General features: G+C 40.4%; 1 long non-coding RNA gene across 1 annotated transcript; it reads right to left on the reverse strand.

Moving 5' to 3' along the window:
* Positions 1-11,987: 11,987 nt before the first annotated feature.
* Positions 11,988-22,964, reverse strand: LOC148188848 (uncharacterized). Its single transcript, XR_015777123.1, has 3 exons — positions 22,825-22,964; positions 13,164-13,430; positions 11,988-12,334 (listed from the first exon to the last, which is right to left on the reverse strand). It is a non-coding gene; the product is annotated as an uncharacterized LOC148188848 (long non-coding RNA).
* Positions 22,965-23,520: the final 556 nt, after the last annotated feature.

The raw sequence follows: 23,520 nt of genomic DNA on the forward strand, positions 1-23,520 counted from the left end.
CCGGCGCAGTGTTTTTATTTGTCGAGAAAACATTCATGCACCGCTCAGCCGTGTCAGTAGTGCCTGGCTGTCTGATTATCTGTCTGCTCTTTTGTGTTATGCTGGTCTTTCTCAAGCCTCTGAAATGGTTGTTATAGGTTTCCGCAAAAATATTTATTTTTGTGTGTCTTTCTGTGATGCTTTTTATTTGCTAAGTAGAGATGTGATGCCTATAGTTGCAACCTCATGCCTATTAGGTCAGTATAAGACATTTTACTACACTAAAACACCTTTTCAGATGCATCTTTTAAATGCAAAGAACAGCAGATTCAGGTTTAACTGACTTATAATTATGACCAAATTCAGTGCAGTGAGGTTTTGTACAGAAGTCGTAAGATGGTGAAAAAAAGAGCATTGCAAGCAATGTTGGCCAAAACCTATATTTATCTCCAATGTTGAAGATATTGTCTCTTACACTCTTACTCTAAGCAAGGAGAAAAATATTTATTTTGCGGTAAATGTTGGCTGAAACCTAAGTTTATCTTCTACATACGAGATAATGTCTCCAAGTACTAGCAAATTCAGGCTAAAAGCATTTTTTTCACAGGATTTTTTTTTTTGCAGGAAAAGTTTAGTGTCTACATACAATACATAGGAGATAAAATGTCATACATACAGGCCAACACTGCTGCAACCCCCCACCCCACCCCCAAAAAAAACAAAACAAAAAAACACCCTGCCTCTCAGGGCTTATGTACTAATCCTCACTGCCCTTTGACCAACACTTCTTTTACCACCTTGCTTCTCAGGGCTTCCATACACTAAACATAAAATCAAACTATTATTCAAACTTTAGTACAAAAACCAGAATCCTTTATTTGAGCTGTTTGAGCAACTTATCCACAAATATAAAACTAATGGTTACCAAAAGGATAAATGGATCATTCAGACATTGAATACAATGTCTGCATTTATTCCTAAACAGCAGCACATTCATGATATCTCTTTATTTCTCCGGCACAGCTGTCTCATATCTGATGGGGCAAATGCTTTGGGGCATTCTGCTCTGCCAGCATGTGGCATGGCATTGCATCCACACTACATTTTGTTTCACTGGAAAATGTGACTCCTTTGTAGTGATCCATCCATCTAAGAGCTGAACTGCTGCAGCAGTCGGTTGAGCTGCCTGCAGCTCTTCTTCACTCACTTTAATTTATTTTGAACAAAGATTAAGTGGGAAGTTTTAGGCCTTGATCTGTCAGATCTGACGCAGGTTTGGCTGTGAGTCTGGTGCTGAAAACGGCTACACCACATTTGATCTTGTGCTTGAATAAACATAGAAAATACTGATGGAAATATAAAGACATAAAAGTGCAAATGGGCCAATAGCAATTTGCACACGCACAAGTCTGTCGCGGATATTATTCAACAGGCATCTCAGTGTTTGTATGGTTATTTATATGCTGAGAAAATAATAAGATGCTTGAAACACATTCAGCCTGCTTTTAATTTCTTTAATATGCCCTGTAATCACAGAAAAGTATCATCATAAATTAAGAATTATTTTATCATTACTTTTCCATTTGTGTCCAATAATAGAGAAAAGCTTGTAGACACCAGAACAGACAACAGAGCTTTACTACCATCCACACCCATAATCCCTCCATACAGTAGCATGGTTGGGATGTAGCTTAAGTGCTTACACCACTGCTGATAATACCTATTATTCCGAGGAACACCAACTAAACAACATGACCCTGCTCGCTCTAATGAAGTCACTAATTTAATATGCCACTGTGCTTTGGTGGCAATAGATTCAAAATCTAATCTGGGCCAAAACTGATTAGGCCTATTAAGTGGTAATGGAGCGAGGGGCACTTAGCATGCTTGGAGGTTAAGCACCTTTATCTAAGGCGTGGCTGCTCTTTTGTTGTCCTGTTGTTAAGCTGATTGCATAGCCGCGACCATCTGTCTACTTGTGTGGTCTTCGTTTTTCGGTCTCCAAACATGTTAATTTGTAACACTGATATTCACATACTCAAATCTTACAGATGCACCTCGGGAAAAGGAAGATTCAGGGTTTCTGGAGAGGTGAAGAAAATGGATTTGCCATATTTGCAATTTGTGCAAATAAATGTAGACAAAAAAATTCAGCATGTCGGTTCTGACACCTGTTATCTTACATATTTTGATATTTGTTGTTTTGTGAAGAATAATCATTGTCAGAAAAGCTGAACACCTAAAAGAAACCGTATTAAAGTCTAATGAAACTGTGACAAATGTAGGAGGGCTGAACATACATCTGAAGCATTAAAACATGTCATTCTCACAGGTAATACATTTAAAGAATTATTTAAATGAGATGACCCTTTAAATAGTGCAGACTCCAACTTAATGAAGAGCTGTAAAATCTCCCCAATGGCAATAGCCGATTGCGTAGTACTTAAATAGTAGAAAAAGCTTTCAGCGTCTTTTGATGTGTGACTGATCTGCCGACCGACACAACCAGAAGGCATTCCTTACCCAGAGAGCTGGCTGCGGCTCCTCGCTCTCTGCCAGCTGAACGCTCACTGCCACGGCACGTTTTCTTCTCACTCCCAGAAGGCCTTGACACTTTTCTGGCGTGTATGAAGGATGGATCGTGGGGCATAAAAAAAGACAATGTCCTGCAGTGTTGAAAATTTATGGCCGGTCCGGCTAACACAGACCCATATGTTTAGGAGGGGAGATGGAGGCCATTCTTAAAGCTGCAATCAAATACATCTCAATTAGAGCTCTGTTTTTTTCTGCTGGTAATACCTGCTTTAATTTGATGGGATCAAGACAGACATGACTGCAGGACGAAAGGCATTTAAAGCTTTTGACGTGTTTTTTATGTTTGCTGGGAGTGGAGTTATTTCTCCTGTGATGGATTTTTAACTTAGGCCTGATTCTTTAATATGCTTAAATAGGATGAGAAATACAAAACATGAATTTGTTTATTGAAGAGAAAAAGATTTAAGATAGCAAGCGATGAAACAGAAGGACTTAATGCAGCTTCTAAAGAAGATAAAAGGTCTATTTAAGCAATTAAAATCCTTGAATTATTAAATTTATGCATGAAACAAAACTAACGGGAGGAATAAGTGAACTACAGGATTTTGTATGATAGCACATCTTCCCTCTGAACATATGTTTTTACTTTTATTACCATTATTGCATTTTATTTTCGAGTGGATATAATAGGCTTATGTCGTCTTACCTAGACAATAGTGTTTTATATATTTGTCTTTTATAAGAATTTGTGTTATTAAGAATCCAACAGTAGATTTGCAGGGGAATTGTGGGATGATGGTGGGACAGTTCACACATCTAAAGCAGGTATCAGATGCCATCTACTGGTGGACTGCGTCATTCTTCAACAAACTGCTCCCACAGTGTCCACATTCTTGCAGAGAGTACTGAATTTAAAATATACTGTGAATTTCGGTGTGTTTCAATACATATTGAAGGCCTAAATATTTTTATTTCACTAATCAAGTATAGAATAAAAACAGGGCTATTTTAGAATAAAATTGCCAACACATGGAAATAGTCTCCTGTGTTATTAAGTAAATGAAGAGAAAGGAAGACATGTATATAATGGATAAAGAATTATTTACTAGATTTTAACGTGTTGCTGTGGGGGAAGAAATAATTTATCTACTAGTTTAATTAGGTATAAAAACATGATATTATGTTGACAAATCTGTGAATACATTGATCCCAACAGTCAACACTTTCCTCCTAAATCATTAGAAAATATTTATGCTGAAAGCTCAAACCGAAACTACCTAAACAATGAAAATGTAAATTTGTTCAAACAGGCCAAAGTCAAACAGAAACTATACAGTTTTCAGTTTAATTCTCCTCCGAACTCAATCAACTCCCATCCCCAGCCGTTTCAGTGCAGTCTTATAAGATTTCCAGGCTGCAAAGCGCAGACACGGAGCAGCTGAGCACCATCCCGTCTGTGACTCAACCATGTGACCCCGCGGCCTGTCTGTCCAGATGGCCACTTTTCTGCCTGCACGTCTGTCTCTCTGTCTGTCCGTCTCGCTCTCACACAGCTCCACCCAGCTGAGTTGGTCACCGAGAGGCATTTTGCTCTGACAGCTCGCTGCTAACCAGCACAAAATATCCACACCGGCCTGTGTTGCACTCGGCTCAGTGTGTGAGGGGTTAAATCATGTGTATTCATGTTTATGAATGTGAGTTTACAGGGAGTTATAGACAGCTGATACCAATTCCAATGTAATTTAGCACTAAAACTGCTGGCGGCTCTTATATTCTGCCAAAAATTGTGCGAAATTTACAATTTTTCTGCCAGAAAAATATCAAGGATTGAGGTTTTTTTCTTCTCTGTGATGTTCTTCTTTTAAGGAGACGTCTTCTAACCATCATGGGACATTAAAATGCTGAAACTCAAACTGACAAAAAGCAGCCTTGCAGCACTTTGAAGCAGAATGACTCACTGTTTTAGAGTGGGAGAAAATCTGAGATATAATACTGCCTTGAAATAAAGAAGTTAACTACTAGAAAAACTTTTAAAATAGACACAGTGACAGACTGATAACTGATGCTTCAACAAACCTAAAATTGCATTTTAGTTAAAATATATTGCCTGTATAATTTACGTTAAACAAATGAAATTTAAGTGTTTCAGTTAAGTTATTCCTACGTCGATATTAGAAAAAGAATTTCGCTTTTGCGCAGGTATATAGGAGCAGTTGTAGGTTATTTTTACAGATGCCATTTTCCCTGACCCTGTTTTGTAAGCTGACTCTTCCAACAGGAGGAAAGATGGCAGCCCTCAGGTGGGCGTCCTCCTTCCTCTGGACTGCACAGACCACGCCCCCTCCGACATGGAGGATCTCCTCCGAGACGCGTTTTTATCGTTTCTGGACTTAAGTGTAGGCCACTTAACTATCTAAGCTTTCGTAGTGATCATCCCATTTATCTGGGATTATTGCAGTGAATTTACTGTTTGGTCTTCTTCCAGGCCTAAAATGTCAAGTCCAAAGTCATGTATGCAGTAGCTTTATTCGGTAAGACCTTCGCAGATCCGTCCAAAGCTGGTAGCAGTTGATCTTTGGATAGAGCATGAAATAAATAAATCCTCTTTAGCAGATCAATATTCATCCTATTTAATGCTGGATGTGAAACTGCTGGATTTGAGGTGGTAATGCTGATGTACAGCTAATCGTTGGAAAATAAGCAGCGGGGCTTTGCGATTCCTCCAGCAGATAGTTTAAACAGGAAGCCGGATGAGTAAATGCCGATTGTCTAGGCAGTGAAAAACCTGGTAGTGATTACTTGTAATTTATACCTTCCAATTAATACGCAGTCTGTTCTGGAGTGGGAGGGGATGAAGAGTAAGGGCTCGTGTTGATGAGTGTGTTATTGAAGGAGGAAAATGAGCCGATGACACATTTCCTGCTGCAGTTTCACAGTAATGACATTGTACACTAATGATATTAGTTGACACCTCTTGTCTAAATAGAGAGAGGGGAAGGGAATTGATATAACAGAGGGGATGTGAGGGTTTCATTATTACTCTTACTCCTCGTGTATTTCATTGTATAAAGAGCAAGCGAGAGGACACGACCTCTTGGCTGGATTGGATTTTGGCATGAAGGAGGACTCTTCCTCCATGTGTAAATTCACTCTGTGGTAACGGCACTAAAGCACCTGTGACAGAGTGTGACAGTTGGGAGCCCTGCAGACGAGTTGTGACTGATAAGTTCGCAGTGCGCCGCATAAGGCCGGTTCCCATAGCATAAAATACATTAAAGCACCAAGAAGTTGACCAGTGTAATTTATGGCTGAACTCTCTGTCCCCCTGTTGTGAGGTGCCCCGCCCACACAGACTCGCAGCCTTTCTGGCCGGTGATTTACTCCACTTGTAGCTACTATGAATTGAAGGCTGGAGTCTGCATACCGACTCTGTACGGTCCTCTGTCTGACGTTAGCAGGACTGCGGCTCGCTTTGATGGATCGTCCCAAGATGTGTCCTAACTCCAGCAACAAATGAATAAGGAAATACTTTGGAAAATCCATAGCCAATGCTGGTTATCTTTTTTTGATTTTTATTATGAAAAATTAAAACCTTCACTGCTCATGTGTCTTGACTTCACAGCTTTTACAGATAAGCAGGGTTTAAACTTCGTCACGCTCAATTATAAAAAGCCAAATGATCGTTTTTAAAAATGTTATAGGGCATTTTGATCTCTTTTCTCTCTTTTTTGCTTCTTTATGCCAACAATTTTCCTTTAAAACAGGAGTGCATCGCCATTAAAGTAAACCAGACAAATGTTTGGGGCTCCTCCAAAAAATCTGAGAAAAAGGGCCCCTGCTGGCCACTACTGGGGCTTCCAAACATTCATTTATTTGTGACAGCCCACCCCAATTAAAAAAATCTGCTGCCACATATTGGTTTCATAGTTTTGGAGCTGGACGGTTCATTAGGAGCACTAATGGAATACATATGCCAATGATACTCAACTTATGGCCCGTGGGCCAGATCTGGCCTGTTATAGGGTGCAGTGTGGCACATCAACCATTTTCTAATTCACAATCAAAATAAAGTGATTTAAACAAGGAATAAGATTTTTTTTTGGGGGGGGGGGGTGTTGTTTTTTTTGCACTTTCAGTGTAAACAAGGAGCCAAAGTGCATAAAAAGCATTAAAATAAAACTTGCTTATAAATAAATTTCTAAATATAAATTATATATTTATATTTTTAAAAAAGGGCCAGATATTAGAAACGCCCTTGCAAGCAAACAGACAAAAATGTTTGCTTCCCCCCATCCCTGTGGTCAGCGACCGCCACACATAGTTCAAAATTCTGTGGCAAACACTGCACTATTATTGGCACGCTTTGTAATGACAACTATAAATCCCTTAAACCTCCCATAAAGGCACTATACAGTGCACTGCCATGGCCCCAAAACCCCATAAGTGGGGCCCCTTTTACTTACTGTATGACAGCTGGATACTGCCAGTTAGGACCGACACCTAGCTACTGGTAACTATCGTATGTCGAGGCCTAAATGGGCTTCTTTGCTCTGACCCCCCCAGAATGATCGCTCCTGCCATGTACTACCAAAAGTCACATTATCATAACTACATTTTGGATAAATTCTGCTTTTTGCCCTTTTCTTCACTTCCTAAAGGTCTTCAAGTATTTCCAAAAACACCCAGGCTTCTTGTGTAAACCATCAGGGTTAGTCCCACAGATCACCATAAATCATGGCACTGTTATAAGCAGGAAATGATGACAAAGAGGACCTTAAAATATAAATATTAGGCCATTAAGCTTGTCTTTGCCAATCTGGGATTACAGTCATGACCTAGCAGGTAGAAAATCTATTTTCTGCTGGCCCACGTGACACCAATATGGCTGCATGTATGCTAAAGCAGTGGATTTTTGAAACGTAGACCTCGAACACCTGTGCTCATATGACTTCACTGGACAACCAGCTGCAACACTGTAAAACAGAAAATGATGGTTTATTTAGTGCTGGTTGGAGAATATTACAGTATTATAAGCAATCTCTGCAGCAATAATAATATTTTTTTGAATGTTTGATGATTTACTCATTTGAATATCGAGAAAAAAGAGAGGCTGGGGATATGAATTCATGAGAGACAAAGTGGCAGGTCACTGAATATCTGCTGGAAACCAGAGATCCCAGTGCAAGGGGGGGACGCTGAGAGGGAGACCAGCTCAGTAAAGCTGCCGAGCCGGGATGTTTACCAAGGATTTTTGGCTCACGCAGCTGAAGGGCTACGAGAGAAAAGAAGAAAGGAAAGACGAAAGAGGAAGAAGACAAGAAAAAAAAGAGAAAAGATATTTGGCATTTCTGACTTTTCCTCAACAAACACCCCAGGGTCTGAGAGTCTCATTTAAATAAACAAAACCAAGGGGGCTGGATCAATTTGTGGACAATAAGCTTTGCCTCTGGGCCCCGTGCTCTGACAAGCTTCGAAAGTGGCGCCGGACTGTGTCTCGCTGAGTCAGTGGGAGAAATCCCATCCTTCAACACGTTGTTGTGAAGCAACGTTCACAGGCTTCACTGGTGGCCTCGCCCGCCTCTGCGAATCTTTGAAGTCAGCGGAGGCAGACTCGGGCTGCGAAAAGGCAAATCTCCATGCACAAAATGGCTGCTTGCCACAAAGGGTGTAGGAGAGGCGGAAAAAGCAGCGTCTGGCTGTGGGGAGTGGAGCTTGGACTGAAACCACCGCCTGCACCAGATGTAGGATTTAGGAAACTGACTGGAGCACCTGCAGGCTGCACCGGCCAGGTCTCTGTCCTGGACCAACACAAAGGTCATGACCTCTCTTTAGCGCTAAATGAAGGGGTTTCATCAGGTTTCCATGAGCTGTAGCTCAGCAGCAGAGTCAGTGCTCCTCGTTCTCTGTAGTTACCACACATGAGCAGCAGAGGGAGACCACAGCCCTAAGAAGCCTCCCAGCATCAACGTCAGAGGTTTTAAAATGTCCACAAAAATTGCAAAAAACACCATTATATCTGCACATATTTAGCAGTTATAGTTTTTAAAGATGTGCCTAATGTGCATACAGAGATACTGATTCTGTTCCATAAAACAAATTCAGATTGAAACGCTGCTGTGTTGTCTAATTCTTACTAAAGCATGTGAGCCTAAAAACAAACAAAACAACAAGCAAACAAACACACAAATACCTTTCTAGGTTTTTACTTGGTATTAACGCAGAATGCTGAGCTGAGAGATCTTGTACTTGCAAAACTAAATTATACTGATAGGAAGGACAAAAACATGGATTGCAATGTGATTATTTGTTTAATTACAGCATCATAATCTATAGGTGCATTGACTTTCATCATTAGATCTGCAGAGTTGGACAAAGTGATTCACAGGCATCCTGCAGTGGACTGCAGACGAGACATTAAAGATTTTAAGGTCATGAATTATAGGTGACTAACTGTTATTTGAACTGCACTGAGACCAGCGGTCAGCTGTGATGTGTCTGCTGGACCACTAGAGACTGAACTGAGTCCACAAAAGAAACTTTTTAACCAAAAAGAAAACTTTGAACCTCAAACTAAAGTTTTAATGATGAAGTATTGTATTCTAACACTAAATATGACACCAAATGAGCCTTTTGTTTTCTTTTCTTTTCTTTTCTTTTCACTGTAATTTGTGATTCTGATCTTTACATTTACTTGCAGCATCCTTTCATTTTTCAATGCATTGACTTTAGCTGATATCTACCACATAAGGTCTCATGGCTGCTGATGGACACATTGTTAGGGATCAAATCTGACAGTATACAGTGTGTGTTTAGCAGTTGCTTACACTGAGAGGAAGCAGGAGTGTGTTGTGTATGTTGGACTGCTTGGTACAGCAGCAGTGCAATATGCTTGTCAAGAGCATTTTCTCAATTTTGGATATCATAGTATCGTATGGTACAGTTAAGTGATGTAATTTTAACCCTAATACAATGTTGCAATATTTAGGTATTTTGGTCAAAAGCATTTTGATTATCGAATTAGCTTCATATCATCCAACAATAAGTTTGATCTGCCAGCTTAGGTGTGCTTGCACTCAACTGCCATGACTTTTTAGAAACTAAATGAAATTTTCAGACTGAAGACAGCTTTTTTTTAATTTTTCTTATTCATTTATTTTATTAATTAATACTTTGTTGCATACAATCAGTATGTTTAAATGCTGGTTATATAGTATAATACACACATTTTTATATTTCTTAAACTCTTATAATACTTAAACTAAATATTGCAATGTAACATAAGGCACATTTTTATATTATTACATACTTTACATACTTAGCATATACTGATATTTTATGTTTTTAACTATTTTACAGACCAGTCTTAAGCAATGTAACTTAAAGCACATATTTTTTATATTTTTACACATATCTTACATATACAATACTTTTTATACTTTCTAGAAATTCTCTTTACTACACAGCAGAGCAGCTATATTGTAAATTCTCCTTAACGATCAATGAAGTATTTATTACCTGATTTGATCTAAAGTAACAAGGAAGTTAATGTATCCCGAAAAAAATTGTGAAACAACAGTTAGATCCTTTGATACTTGAACTAAATAAAATGTGCAAACATGCTTTATATTTGACATTTTAAAAATGACCCGTACCAGCCTGAAATGCTTGAAATGAGATGTTGCATGGTAAAGGGTCATTAAATACATGCTTAAACTTTTAAATAGACATGTTTGCTGTGGATTCAGTCCTTTGCTCTCATAATATATCCCTAAATATGTTATTTCAGTAGTGATGGACTTCAGAGCCGGCCCCTCTGTGTCTTATCTCCCCTTCATTGTTCAGTCAGAGGTCACGTTGGGTCACTCACACTCTGTTTGACACACTACTCCACAACACAGCCTCCACTCCTTATCGAGCCGCGGCCGTCCATAAAAGGTTTAAACCCGAATCAAACTGGTGCGATACAATGAAAAATGTGACATCACAGCCAGGGTGGGACAGAAGAGTGCGATACCACCACCAGCGCTGTCCATCTGCTGTCAGGTACGCACTAAAAACACCACTCCTCGCTTATCGAGGATGTGAATTAATGACAGTCCAGGCCAGTATGGCTTCAGCTGGATTTGGCTGCAGGAGTGCATTAATAGAAATAACAGATTCAGCGGGAATGATAAACAGAAATGTTTCCCAGCCTCGGCTGTGGAAGTCTCTCAGAAACCACAGAGAGAGAGCATATTTTGTAAAACACAGCTGACAAGATTTGCAGCGTTCATGAGCCCATCCCAAAAAAATAATAAGATATGTGACAGACAATTTATTACTGTTGTGAAAAGGAGAAGGAAATACAGATTACAAAAAAAGATATATTATGCAACAGGTTTTTTTTTTTTGCATTGGAAATAAAAAAAAGAATCAGTTAATGATTTTTAATTGAACTTTTGCTGAAAAAAATCTTTCCATGAAATGTCCCAATCTTTACAGGGGAGGTACGACATGTTCCTCAGATTGTATAAATGAAGGAATTGAGACTCTTAATTTCTCTGATCCCATGGCTTCCTGAAATGGCCGGCTTAAACATTGTTCTGCTGTTCTCTCTCATCCCACAGGAGACTTTCCATCCCATCCCAGACACTGAACGAGCTAGTGTAAGCCTCACTAAGTCACTCTTAGCTCCACCGCCTCAGTTTGTGTAAGCCAATTCATGCTGAATAAGACCATGTTAATCTGGGGTTTACAGCGGGACTAAGTAACTTGATTTCTCTCCGCTGTTAACCTGAAAATGCAGCGATGGCCAACTGGACTGGAGGCTGGAAGGGGTTTTTGTTGTTACTGTTCCCAAGACAATGTGTTCATGTTTTCATCTCAAGTTCTCCTGTCGCCTCGTGTTGCCCAAAAGAAACGACACGCACGCAACAACACACACACAAACACACATCCCAGCAGTTTCCGCAGCTCTGATTCATTTTCCTGCTCTCACTAAAATCTCGGAGGGTTTTACTACTCTAATATCGTGAGCACCAAGTGAGATCAAAATACATTCCCTGCTTATTAATGCTGTGATCTTAACATGCAAACGGACCGTGAGACTAAAGTCTGAGAAAACACACCTTTTAAGTTATTTTATTTTCTTCCTAAAGTTAAACAGTATTTAATTTGTCTGCAGATTTGTTTTTGTAGTTTTTGAAAATAATAATCATGACGAGCAGTGGGGGGGGTGATGGAAAGGAGTGTAAGTGAAGAGCAGTAAGAGGAAATTAATGTGTTTAATGTGATTGGTCAGGCACTGATAACGAGAACTAAAACAACCACTTTGTGCTGAAATATCCAATAAAAACTTTCAAAAAAGTTTTTTTAAGATATAAGCAGTGAACACAAAAGAGTATTGTTGTCTCACCATACAGAGTTGCAGACACATATAAAACTGAAACTGAAACCCAACAGTTTTTCTTAAATGTTCTTATAGTTTGACCAGAGTTTATTGAACAGATAATAACAATAAAGATGAATTATTAAAAGATTCACAGCCTTGGAAACAGTCTGGGCAGCTACAAACAAACAAACAAACAAACAATATTAAGTCGATTTTAAAACTCAAATTAAAGTCACTGTTTCACCTGTAATGTGAGTTTTAAGATATCTCCAAACTCACCCTGAGACACCGTGTGTTATACTTTGGCAGCTCTGACAAGCCGTTTGAGGTTGATGAAAAGCTGTCATCAGGAATCAGATTCAGGCCTCGTAGTGTTTGTGGCTGTGACAGACTGAACTTATCAGCAACTGTCTTCACACTGTGATGCATGACAGGACCCCTGTCTGAGCGCTAAATACACAAAAAAAAAACATCAGATGACTCTGTGTTAATAATTAGTGCAATTTTAGATAAATAAAATTTGGTTTTCTTGTCCGGAGTGACATATAATACACAACATAGCGCTGACACAAATGCTGCAAAGCTTTGACTGTTGCCGTCATAATCGATGTCCAAATCAGTATTCAAATAGTTTGTTTTTTTAATACATTACACCATAAATCTCAAATATCCAGTAAAACTTCGCTTAATCGCACATATTTCGTAACGAAGCTTCGATGCCCCAAAACTGGTATTCCAGACAGTCCAGTCCAGTTTATGTGGCTCCGATCAGCCAGTGTTTGGTTGCTCTTCAAAGACAAAAAACCTTCGGTGCTCTCAGACTGATGTTTTAATGTTTCCAGAAGAAAATCAACAGTTCATCAAATAAAGACTCCTAAAGTCACTTTATTTGACAAATTGTGTGTAGCAACTAAATTGTCACGACGATAAATAAATACAAGAATCCTGCACATAATCACCCACCTATCAGTCCATCTATCTCGATATTTTCAACAGTTGGTAGAGCTAATCAGTAGGTATGACTCACTCCAACACGATTACATGCCAATTTTTCAAAAACTGAATTCAGGACTTCAAACATACAATGTTTGCTCTCACTGGATCTGTTTTATACCGTAGATCCGTCCGTATTTTGACAGCCTCCAAAAACACTTCTGCTTGCTTATCAAGGTTTCCAGACAAAACACAGAGAATCATTTCAGATGTCATTTTCACAGCTCTTTACATATGCACACAAAAAACTAATCCACACAAAGTGTCCGACATTACTCAAAGGTACCTTCAAAAAATGCAGTTATCAGAGGCGCGGTGTGGAGTACAGTCAGAGAATACCCTGCCTTCTGTTCCTTATCTCTGCACTCTTCAGTGCGGGTGAGTGTTTGCTGGAGGGAGATGTGGAGGGAGATGAGTGGAGCTGCAGAGGTTGTGTATGGGCACTGGAGCCTCTCGTGACTGGACATTGTCAAGTGGGGTCACCCGCAGGGCCGACCTGCGGGCTCACCAGGAATGCAGTCGTCTTATCAGTTGTAGAGGAGCTCGAGACGCTCTGGAAAAAAAGCAAATGTCTCTGTAGGAAGACACAGATGGGTTCTACGGGATATTTTTCTTCTTCGCTCTGGCTGGCAGATTTAAAGCTGCGGTGCAGATACCCAGTGACTCCAACTGTCATGGAGGCTGTGATTTAAGACATGTTTTCATTTTTTTCATCTCTTCACCTCCCTTTCTACTAATATTTTGATAGATTTATAAAACGAACTGATAATGATGATTGTTCATCAACCAAGACAGTAGCTACAGAAGCTTTAAACCTCATTCTGCTGCTCTTTTTACAACGTAAAAGCCTACATTCACAATTGTTATTGAGTTTTATCAGAAATAGTCTTGTGTTTCTGAACTGATCATGATTGAAAATAGTGCATTTTAATGCTGTGTTTACTCCACCAGTGTAAACAAGCCCATAAATAAAGCATTACTGACAGCTGTGGGAAACATTAACAGCTTAGATTTTGTTGTTCTCGTGTTATTTCATGTATTAAAAGAATTGTCAATCAAACCATGCCTTTAAATATGTGCTGTGATCAAATTGTTTTTGTAAATCAGATGAATTAAGTGAATATGAGAGGATTTAAGCGTAATTTAATCTCTTAAAGTGTAATCTAAAAATGGAATTTGAAACTGTGATGGATGCAGATTAAGCGATAATATAATTCCCAGCTGGTTATTTATTTATGTCACACTACGATGCGTCACAAACATACTTGTTTTAACCCTCTTTTTTCAAAACCTACTCACCACGTAATTTTGTTGCCAAACCTAACTGTACTGTAGCCTAACTGATATCCATTGTTTTATTTATTTATTTTTTGCATATTACAAAAAGAACTAAGTGAGACTGCTTTCTAAAATTTAATAATAATGTGTGCATCATGCAAGATGGTGCCTGTTGCAGCAGCTGGTTGCACATCTTGATCTCCCACTCTACCATACTGCATACTCAAAACCAAAACTTCAATGTACAAACCCCTAGTATTTATCCTATAGATATTTTTTGTCAAAATATTTATATTTCACTGTATTGATTATGTATTATATGTATTGATTATGTATTATAGTATATATTATATTCTATAGAATTGTGTTTTACTTAAAGAGTATGTTTAGGTTAAATATCTTCTCCCTTGTAGTGTGATAAATGTGTAACTGTGGTTTTACAGCTCTAGTATATGTCTGTCTATCTATTTGTCTATTTAGCAATCTATCTGATAAATATGAAAATATATTTGTAATCTTGCTTAATTTGAAGTTCTTTTTCATGACAATATTACGCAGCGCAGACACCAGATAACAGCCGGGACAGTGAGTTATCCACAAAGCACAGATCATAGCTTGAGAAAAGGTCGACACAGTTGACACTGAGCTCCATGCTACAAAGAAAAAGTTTTCCATTTTTATGAAAAAATCGGCAGGATTTTCTATCAGATGTGAAGCTGCCATCCTCAGACTGCCTTTCTCTCCAGTGCCATTTCTCATCCCATAATCCCTTGCTCTGTCTCTTCCTTGGCAAGCCCGACCAATCAAAGACCTTAAAGGGGTGAGTGATAGGAGGTAGGATCAACCAATTACCGCAGCGATGACTGAAACCCTCCCTGCAAACAGCAGAGTCACTAAGTCGCTGACTTGTTGCTCAGCGGGAAGCGAGTGCTGGTGGATTAGCGCTGCAGCAAACAGGCACAAGGGCCAACACGGCCGGGGGCTGTGACCCCACGAGAGGGGGGAGCAACACCTCCATGTGAACCTCGTAAAAAAACAGCCCATCAGGAGGTAAAGGAAGCCCCCCTCATACTGAGCTGACCAGCAGCTTTGCGTTGCAAGGACTGGCACGGTGATGCCGTCGGGTGGTCATGACCTCGTCTCCATGGCGCTGAGAAGTTGACAAACCAAAAGTAAATCCTCCAGCTCACAGAGAGCAGACTTATATATAGACTCAATCTGGTCTCTTCCTTAAAGTCATCATCACTAGAATAAAACGGGGCATGTGTGGTCATATAGTGAAGTCTACAACAAACAAACGTGTTTTTCTATGGCGCCAGTACCTGCTGCACACACAGACCGCTGTGACGTGAAGCTGTCAGAGGAACAGGGCAGAGGGGGGTTTGACTGTGTAGCAACAAAAAGAGGTCATCCCTTCTGCATGCCGACTGACTATGTTTTAATTGGATTAGAAGTCAAACTGTGACAGAGCCAATATAGTATGAATGGTGTACTAATGCAGACGACTGGCGTATGCATGTGCTTCATACAAAAACCTAATGTTTTCCATACATTTATTTATCTAATTTCATTTTAATGCTCAGTTGCATGCAGCATATTCGTTCAGCCCTCCTTGCTCTGTTCTCTCCCTCTTTATTAGACCACAAATGAGACAACAATTAGCTAGACCCTCCATGGTCCTCCCACCTCGCTCTCTGCCAGTATAGACTGCTTCCCCACGAGGAGAGTAGGCAGCAGCTCAGAGATTAACTTAACTTAACTTAAGATCGGCGGCAGTAGTGGCTTGAATTCAGCAAGCGCTAACCAATGCCGTGTGTCACAGCGGCCTGGTGGCAAGCTGCGGCGCTGGGTCTAACTTGTGTAATAGCAGCAACAGAAAGTTTGTTGATCCAGCGGGGAGTCAGAGCTGGGGTTTGGAGTCCATCTCTGTAGCTGCTGCTTGCTCTCTTCTCCATGAGATGATCCAACACATTCTCATCCCAACTCATCACATGTTGCGGCTTTGTAAGTGGACGTTTGTGTCTACATATTATAAGTTTGGTATCTTTCTGCATCTGTTCTTTATGCTCTGGTGCTCTGATATCAACAAATGCATATGGCACGTGGTTGCATTAAGGCAACAACAGCATAGATGGTTAGGTGTAGGTCAAGGAGTCATACGGTGAGGTGTAGAAAAAAATATTCATCACATTCAAATGGTAAGCAAACTCCAGACTACCACATAAATGTCCAGGTTTGTGGGAACCATCCAAATCTCCTCCTGCCTGTCCCATAAGATCCCTCATGCTCTTTATATTACATTGTTACCAGCAGTGTTACAAACTGATGCCGTCCTGACGTGTTACATATGTGTAAAAAGTCACAACAAAAAAAGTTGTAAAAGCATTTACAGCAGACAAAACCCAACAAAATACTAAATTTTAACGAAAATCTAAAGGGCCAACTCTCAATAGAAGTATTAAAGGAATACTTCACTCACAAAATTATCAGTTTTATATCAGTTACACGCCCTGAGTTAAAGTGAATATGCAAAGAAAACTTTTATCACATGCCTCCACAGTGAAAAGAGGATCCAAAAAATGAGAAAACTCTGACTGAATAAGAGGAAAAGGGGGCGTTTAACAACAGCAAAACAGCTGTTTCAAATTCTCACATATCTACAGTATAATCTAAGCCTTATTTATCCAGTTGCATGCTCAGTACTTCCCAAACATGTGAATTTTTGCTAAAACTTTGCAATTTAAAATACTTCTGCGCATGAGAAGTAGGTCTACTGAGACTTGGATTATACTGCATGAGTTGTATGAATCTTTTTAAACGGATGTTTAGATGTAGTTTTGCTGCTGTTAAATGTGGTCCCCTATGATTTCAGTTCATCAAAAATGTTCTCTGTTTTTGGATTCTTCGTTCACAGTGGAGTCATGAGAAAAACAGATTTCTTCACATTTTTAAGGTAACACTAGGTGAGTAATAATGGTCATTTTGTGGGTGAAGTATTCCTCAGAGTGTAGATCATTCACCATCATTTGAAATTTTCTAAGATTAATACATAAAAAAACACATTTTTGGAATAATTTTCACACAAATGATTAAATACGAGTCACACAGCCACAGTCGGATCCATCACCTCAACATTTGGTTTGAGAGAGTTTGAAGACCTGTTCTGATGATGAGTAGGCTTGATGAAAAGTTTCTCTTCAGCTCTTCTGCCAGGAAACAACACACATTCATACCACTGTCAGTGCGTATTAATGATCATGACCTTCATCTGTTTTTTGCTATTGCCACAAACGCACATGCCAATACCTCCTGAGGAGAAAGACATTGGTGTTTTTATCCTCGCTTGAATCCATATTTTTTTGGTCATTCAAGTGTTATATGTGAGTTGTCTGCCTTCCCTCTAATTTACTGCAAACTGCAATAGATACTAAGTTAGAATCAAAAGGTTGAAAATATACTGTGTATATAAACACATATCATTTTAATGTGACTGCATATGTATACACTGCACATTTCATGCCATGTCATTTTAACACACTGACAACAAATTATACCAGACAACATACCTATCAGCATCACTCTAAACAAATTACCACCTAGCTGACCTCCGGAGACAGAACATGTAAACACATGGAGAGATGTGTATATTACACATGCAGACACACATTTTCCTTCAGTCTAATGACCATTACTGAGATAAATAAGGGTCCTTATATGCATGCTTCATATGTTTGCTTTGTATATTCTGAATAACATGTAAAGGAATGAACAGTTTTACCCTCTAAAAGCTGCATGCAACAAAAAAAAAAAAAAAATCACTCTTCTTGGAAGCGTGAGAGAAGAGATTTCCTGGAACATTTGATGAATTACTTTTTCCTTGAAAATAGTTTTTAATGCCAATTCTTGTGTTGTAATCATTGGGAAAAAAAACATAATCAGATTGAAATATGACAAGGTACTTAAAACAACTCAGTCTCACGGAAACACATGAAATGACCATGACATATTGTTGTTTTCCGGCGCCACTAGAACAGTGCCTTTGGAAAGTCAATGAGAATCCTTGATAGATTTGGACATATGAATTCCCTCGTTCAATGACGTCGCACCACTGGCAGTTTAATGTTGGGAGCCCATAGGTAGAATAAAGAGCGAGTAAATCCACTTAAGGAGAGGGTCGGAGTTGTAGCTGGGTTAGAAAATTGGACTTTCACCTGAGAGGCTGCTGCTCGTTTCCCATGTGAAACTAAAAGTCAGTATTGACTTCTTTGAACTTAACGCACTTACATCCTTTATGTAGTTACGTTACATTAAGTGATGTATTTATGTTACTTTATGATGTTCTTATGTCCCATAGGCTAACTAATAAAACTAGGTATTTAAATTGAAAACACAATCTCAGACCTAACCAAGCCGTTTTGGTGCCACCACCATGTAATTTCAACCTCACATTTGCCACCACCCAGCCCCTTATCATTCCGAAGTCATCATATCTTGGCGCTTTTGCAGTGCTTTTGACATAAGACCCTGACGCCAAAAGCCACCTTTCAAATCTGCATTATACACCAGGAATGGTGTCAGCCGAGACAGCGGCCGGACAAAACTGGTTGCAGTGTTACTTTAGGCCGCCGGATGGCACCCTCCACGGTGACTTGATATGTCGGCAGGTTGACAAAAATTGACAATATTAAGATTCATAATTGACCTTGTTTTAGGGCAGAGGTGTCCTTTTAACCGTTTTACAGAAGTCTCTTGTACAGTGGTGGCCTATGGATTTTATAAAGGCTTTTGGAGCCACAGAGAATTTTTCTGTTGCAATACTGCAGATGGCCATTGGAAACATTGGCTGCAAGGCTGAGTGTGCTCTCCTGGGTGCCTGGATTACATGGAACAGCCAACTTTTCCTGTTTTTTTTTCTTTACTGTATTCATTGCACTTCTGTCTTGCTTAAAAGCTAACGCTGTATGTTGTAACGTCATGATAGCACATTATATTATACCTGTATCAGTGGTCAGCAGGGCAAGTGTTTGCATACTTGGCTCTGCACCATGCGCTGATCTCTTTAAGTTGAACAAAGCTGTGGAAAGAAGCCCATTGGTTATACGTGAGTGTGTATAGTTTTTGCACATTCATACGAGTTTTCCATATGTTAAACTAAAGGTTAATATAACGGGAAAAGTGTAGTAAGTGCACTCTCTTAAAAAATGATTAATTGCACAAAAGTTGAAGGTCTTGGCTGGCACTTTTATAGACTGGATCCTCTTATACTTTAGAGAGACTGAATCTCGAACTGCTGATTTCCCAAAGTTATTTTCTGAACTCGTATAAAAGCCTCAGTGAAAGTGTTATGCAGTGCAACGATGACATACATAAAGTCCTGATTTAGATGTGTATTTAGTCCAAAAGTGGCCCATAATTTGGAGGTGTGTTGGCACTGTGGGGCCATCATGTCCTGCAGAGCCAGAAGCCTGAGCGATGAGCTGCAGGAGCGCCAAGGCTCCTCTCCTCGCGGAGGCAAGCAGGGCCTCATCTGTGACTGAGTGGGTGCTAGAACGCCAAGCAGAGAAGTGCCGGGTCACGGTAAAGGTTAACAAAATCAAGGCAGGGAATTTACGAGGGTCCGTGCTTCGCAAGCGATGTCGCCAGCAGTGAGGGGGGGAGTGTAAAAGACAAGGGTGGATGAGAGGATTATAGAGTGTGTGCGAGCATGTGTGCAGACGTACGTGTGTTTGTGTGGATTTGGTAGTGGGATCTTCGCCTACTTTGCAAGCAACACATTGTGACAGAATGATGAGGGTCCTTTACTGTGAGTGTGTGTTCACTTTACACACTGTTGGGCCAGTTGCGCCCTGTAAACTGACTAAAAGCAGCTGGACCAGAGACAGCATGTACATTATTAGTCTACAGGCGCCATCATCTGTCAGTCATTTCATTTTTGTCATGTAAAGTTCGTCCACACGTACATAAACAAAATTTCCTTCTCATGGTGAACATGTCAAGTCTGGAATGATTGCAACCACAAGCTCAAAGAGGTTAAAATCCACTGTACTGTGTTAAGGAGCTACTTCCGACTTAAAAACAGCAACAAAGACGACAAACTTTACACCTGAGAGACATCCTATATAAGCAGCGATGGTCCAACTCTGAACTGAGAAATCACTTCCTCCATTCTGATTTAAACATTTACTTTGCAGAAAAGAAGCAAATCTTAAGTTGCTACAGTCATGGAGTCTTGTGAATTAAGTTTATGTGTTATTTTAATTTAACTGACAGTACAAAGATATTAAGTGAAATCTATTCAAAGCCTTTGACAACTGTTCAAAATTCTGTCATTTTAAAAAAGTGTCTCCAAATTCCTGAAAAAAGGAAAAACTTCTTTATGACTGCACAACAATTGGCTAAGTGTGATATGTATTCAGGGTATTTAGTACTGTGTGTGTTGCCTAATGTAAACATACAATCTGGTGTTCTTAAACCATTTCTTTATAGTCTAACCAGGGATTTTTTTTGTGTGGTTTTCCCAGATACTTTATAATTGGAAGTATGACATGACATCACCCTTTGTTTTGTGGCTTCCCATTTTGCATTTTGAAGCAAACAAACCTGTTTGGTCTTATTTGGCTGTTGCTCTTTGCTCTGTTTGAGCTTGAGAACCATTGTGACCCTGTCAGGGGCAGTAGGTCTGAGTTGTGTCATGGCTGTGACACACTAAAGGTGAATGTCGAACATCTACTCATGTTGGGCGATTGGCGAGTGTTCACGGCCCTTGTCGCCATGGTGTGTCCCAGGCCATTGGCCCATGTTGATCCTCGTTGGCTTTTTTTCCCGCCAATTCAGCATGTTGAGCCTTAAAGCCGGTCAGTGAATGAAATCACTCTGATTGGCCGTTTAGCTCAGCCCACAAGAGGACGAATGGAAGTGAAAATTGTAAACAAAGGGCTAAAGTTAAGAGGTTGTGAGATCAAAACAAGCTTGTTAACATAATGAAAGATTGCTTCTCTTCAGCCGTTGCGCTCTTTGGTTGAAACATTTTCTGGTGGTTTGTGTTGTTCACTGGCGCACAGTAAACATGCTTCGTTCTTTCAACATTAGATTGGGTTTTCAGTGTGCTAACTGGTTAACTAGCGTCATGGCGGTCCTCTGGTTACCGGTTTTGATTGATAATTACAGATGACCGCCAGCAGATGAGGAACATACGTGCTAGTTGGCCATCAGTTTGGTGTGTTCATGTGTAGCTTTTTGGCCAAGACACGGCAACATGAGGCGACACAGCAGGGGGCTTTCGCCGCCGCTAGTTCTCTGATGTCAGCCTAGTTTGTCACGGCCTAACAGATTCTGAGTGGCTTTAATAGGCCCTGTGTGAAAGTGCCTTACCTGCAGATGAACATGTCAACCTTCAACTTAACTTCTGGTCACTAAAGACAGTTTCCTGTTTTTCTGTGACATTGCTGATATGAGTTGAATCACTGCAGCTACTTTAAATCTTTCTTGCATCATAATTACACTTGACAGATGGATGTGTTCATATCAAACACTTTCAGACTGTGTCATTATTTGAGTAAAAACAGTATCTAAATTTGTAGATACTGACATACAATAATGTGAGAAACACTTCCACACGTCACCAACACACACGCACACTCACACTGTACAGATAAGATGCCTCGCTTGTTTTTCGTGGCTGTCTATAAGTGGAGTGGGGGCCCCAGATTTTTGGAGACAACGTAGCGATAGGACACTTCATCACGGTGGTTTGTGGAGCGTTCTCAGCTCTCTTCCCCACTGATAGCTCCAGTTTGTCTGGAAGAGGTTATGCTTTGTGATAGTCTGGCAGAATCGTGGATTTGTCTCCTCGGACCAGTTGGAACCCGTACAGTGTATCAGGTTCTAGCAGCATGTGGTTTCAATTTGATCCCTCACAAAACTGCTGTCATTTCTCTTGATCAATGTCAAACGGTACTAATGCTATTATTCTATGCATTATCAAAGTAACAACAGATGATATAAGTGGTTGACTTCCAACCACGGCTCTGGGTTGGATGTGCATGGTTAATGCCGCATCACATTCTGGCTCCCCGACTGGTTCCTTGCTGGCATCTTCTTGTCCTCACCACATGTGAAGACATTCATCATTTTCACATATAATAACACAGAGCATTGAATTTCGCCCTTCTTATTTTTGCAAAGCTACCCCTGAGCTTAGTGCACAGTAGGCATCAGACTGCCCGTCCATCTCACCAACTGCGGCGCTGATGGCCGGTCTAATTCAAGCAATATTTTGAGTTTCCAAAAAGCTGTGGGGGAGAGTCTGCGGCTGATGGCTCCACCCTGGGCTGAGCACCATCCATCTCTCCCCCATCCCACCGCCTGCCGCCCCTCTGCCGAGCGCCGCCCCACTTGAGATCCATTCGGGGAGCATATTTGCCAGATGACAGCGCGCTCTGTGTACCATCCATTATGGCTGAGGCAGATACATTGTCATCGGGAGCCTCTCACGCTGGCATAAATCCATGGTCAACAGTAAGTCTAGGTCAAGTGATTTATACACAAGGGCATGTCCGTACATACACTCGCCCCTCTTTTCTACAGACATATACATACAGTCATGTTCAAACACACATCTGCCATGCAACTGCCCGAGGCAAACTATGGAAACCTGTTACTGTACTCACAAGAGCTGTAATGGGAGTCTTGTTTAAAGTACAGAGGAATCTGGTCAAAGTCTGGCGGAGGTCACTTTTTGAGGAAATGCAGAGCTCGAAGGAGTGAGTGCTAGCAGTTCTCCTCCCTACTCCCCTCCTCAAAGCAGGAGGAGGAGGTGGTACAGTGTGAATCGCACAGACACACTCACGCATTTAACACATGCATGCATGCAGCGTGGAAGCAGAGGGCTGTGCACGGACAGGGGGAAGATGAAGTGCTAAGCGTGTTGACTGTACTTGACTGTAATCTCCGGATGAGAATTGAGGAGATGCAGTGTGTGTCCCGGAGGCTCACTTGTAACATGTCTGTAGAGCCCCTGGTAATACTCGCGCATTACAATAGTCCAGAGAGGGACATCTCACTTGAGTCAATTGGATTGTTCTCAAGGCCGCAGCAGTGTTAAATGAGCACACACCACCGCTTGAAGCATTGATGCAACATTCAGTCAATAAAAGCGTGTACTCTTGTGTCATAATTCACATATGAATCGTATCAACTAAAATAACAACAAAGAATGTAAGCGGCAGAGCCTAAATGCGGATTTCAAGGGTTTCTAAAATAGCTAAATAATGTCATTTCCATCATACCAAACAGACAAGTGTTACGGCAGGAGTATTGGCCCTCTGTCAAAGTGACATCACTGCAGAGAGATGGACTGATCCTTT

This window comes from Plectropomus leopardus, chromosome 8 (assembly GCF_026936395.1).
Source record: "Plectropomus leopardus strain MGB_pleo_1.0 chromosome 8, ASM2693639v1, whole genome shotgun sequence".
Taxonomy (NCBI): domain Eukaryota; kingdom Metazoa; phylum Chordata; class Actinopteri; order Perciformes; family Serranidae; genus Plectropomus; species Plectropomus leopardus.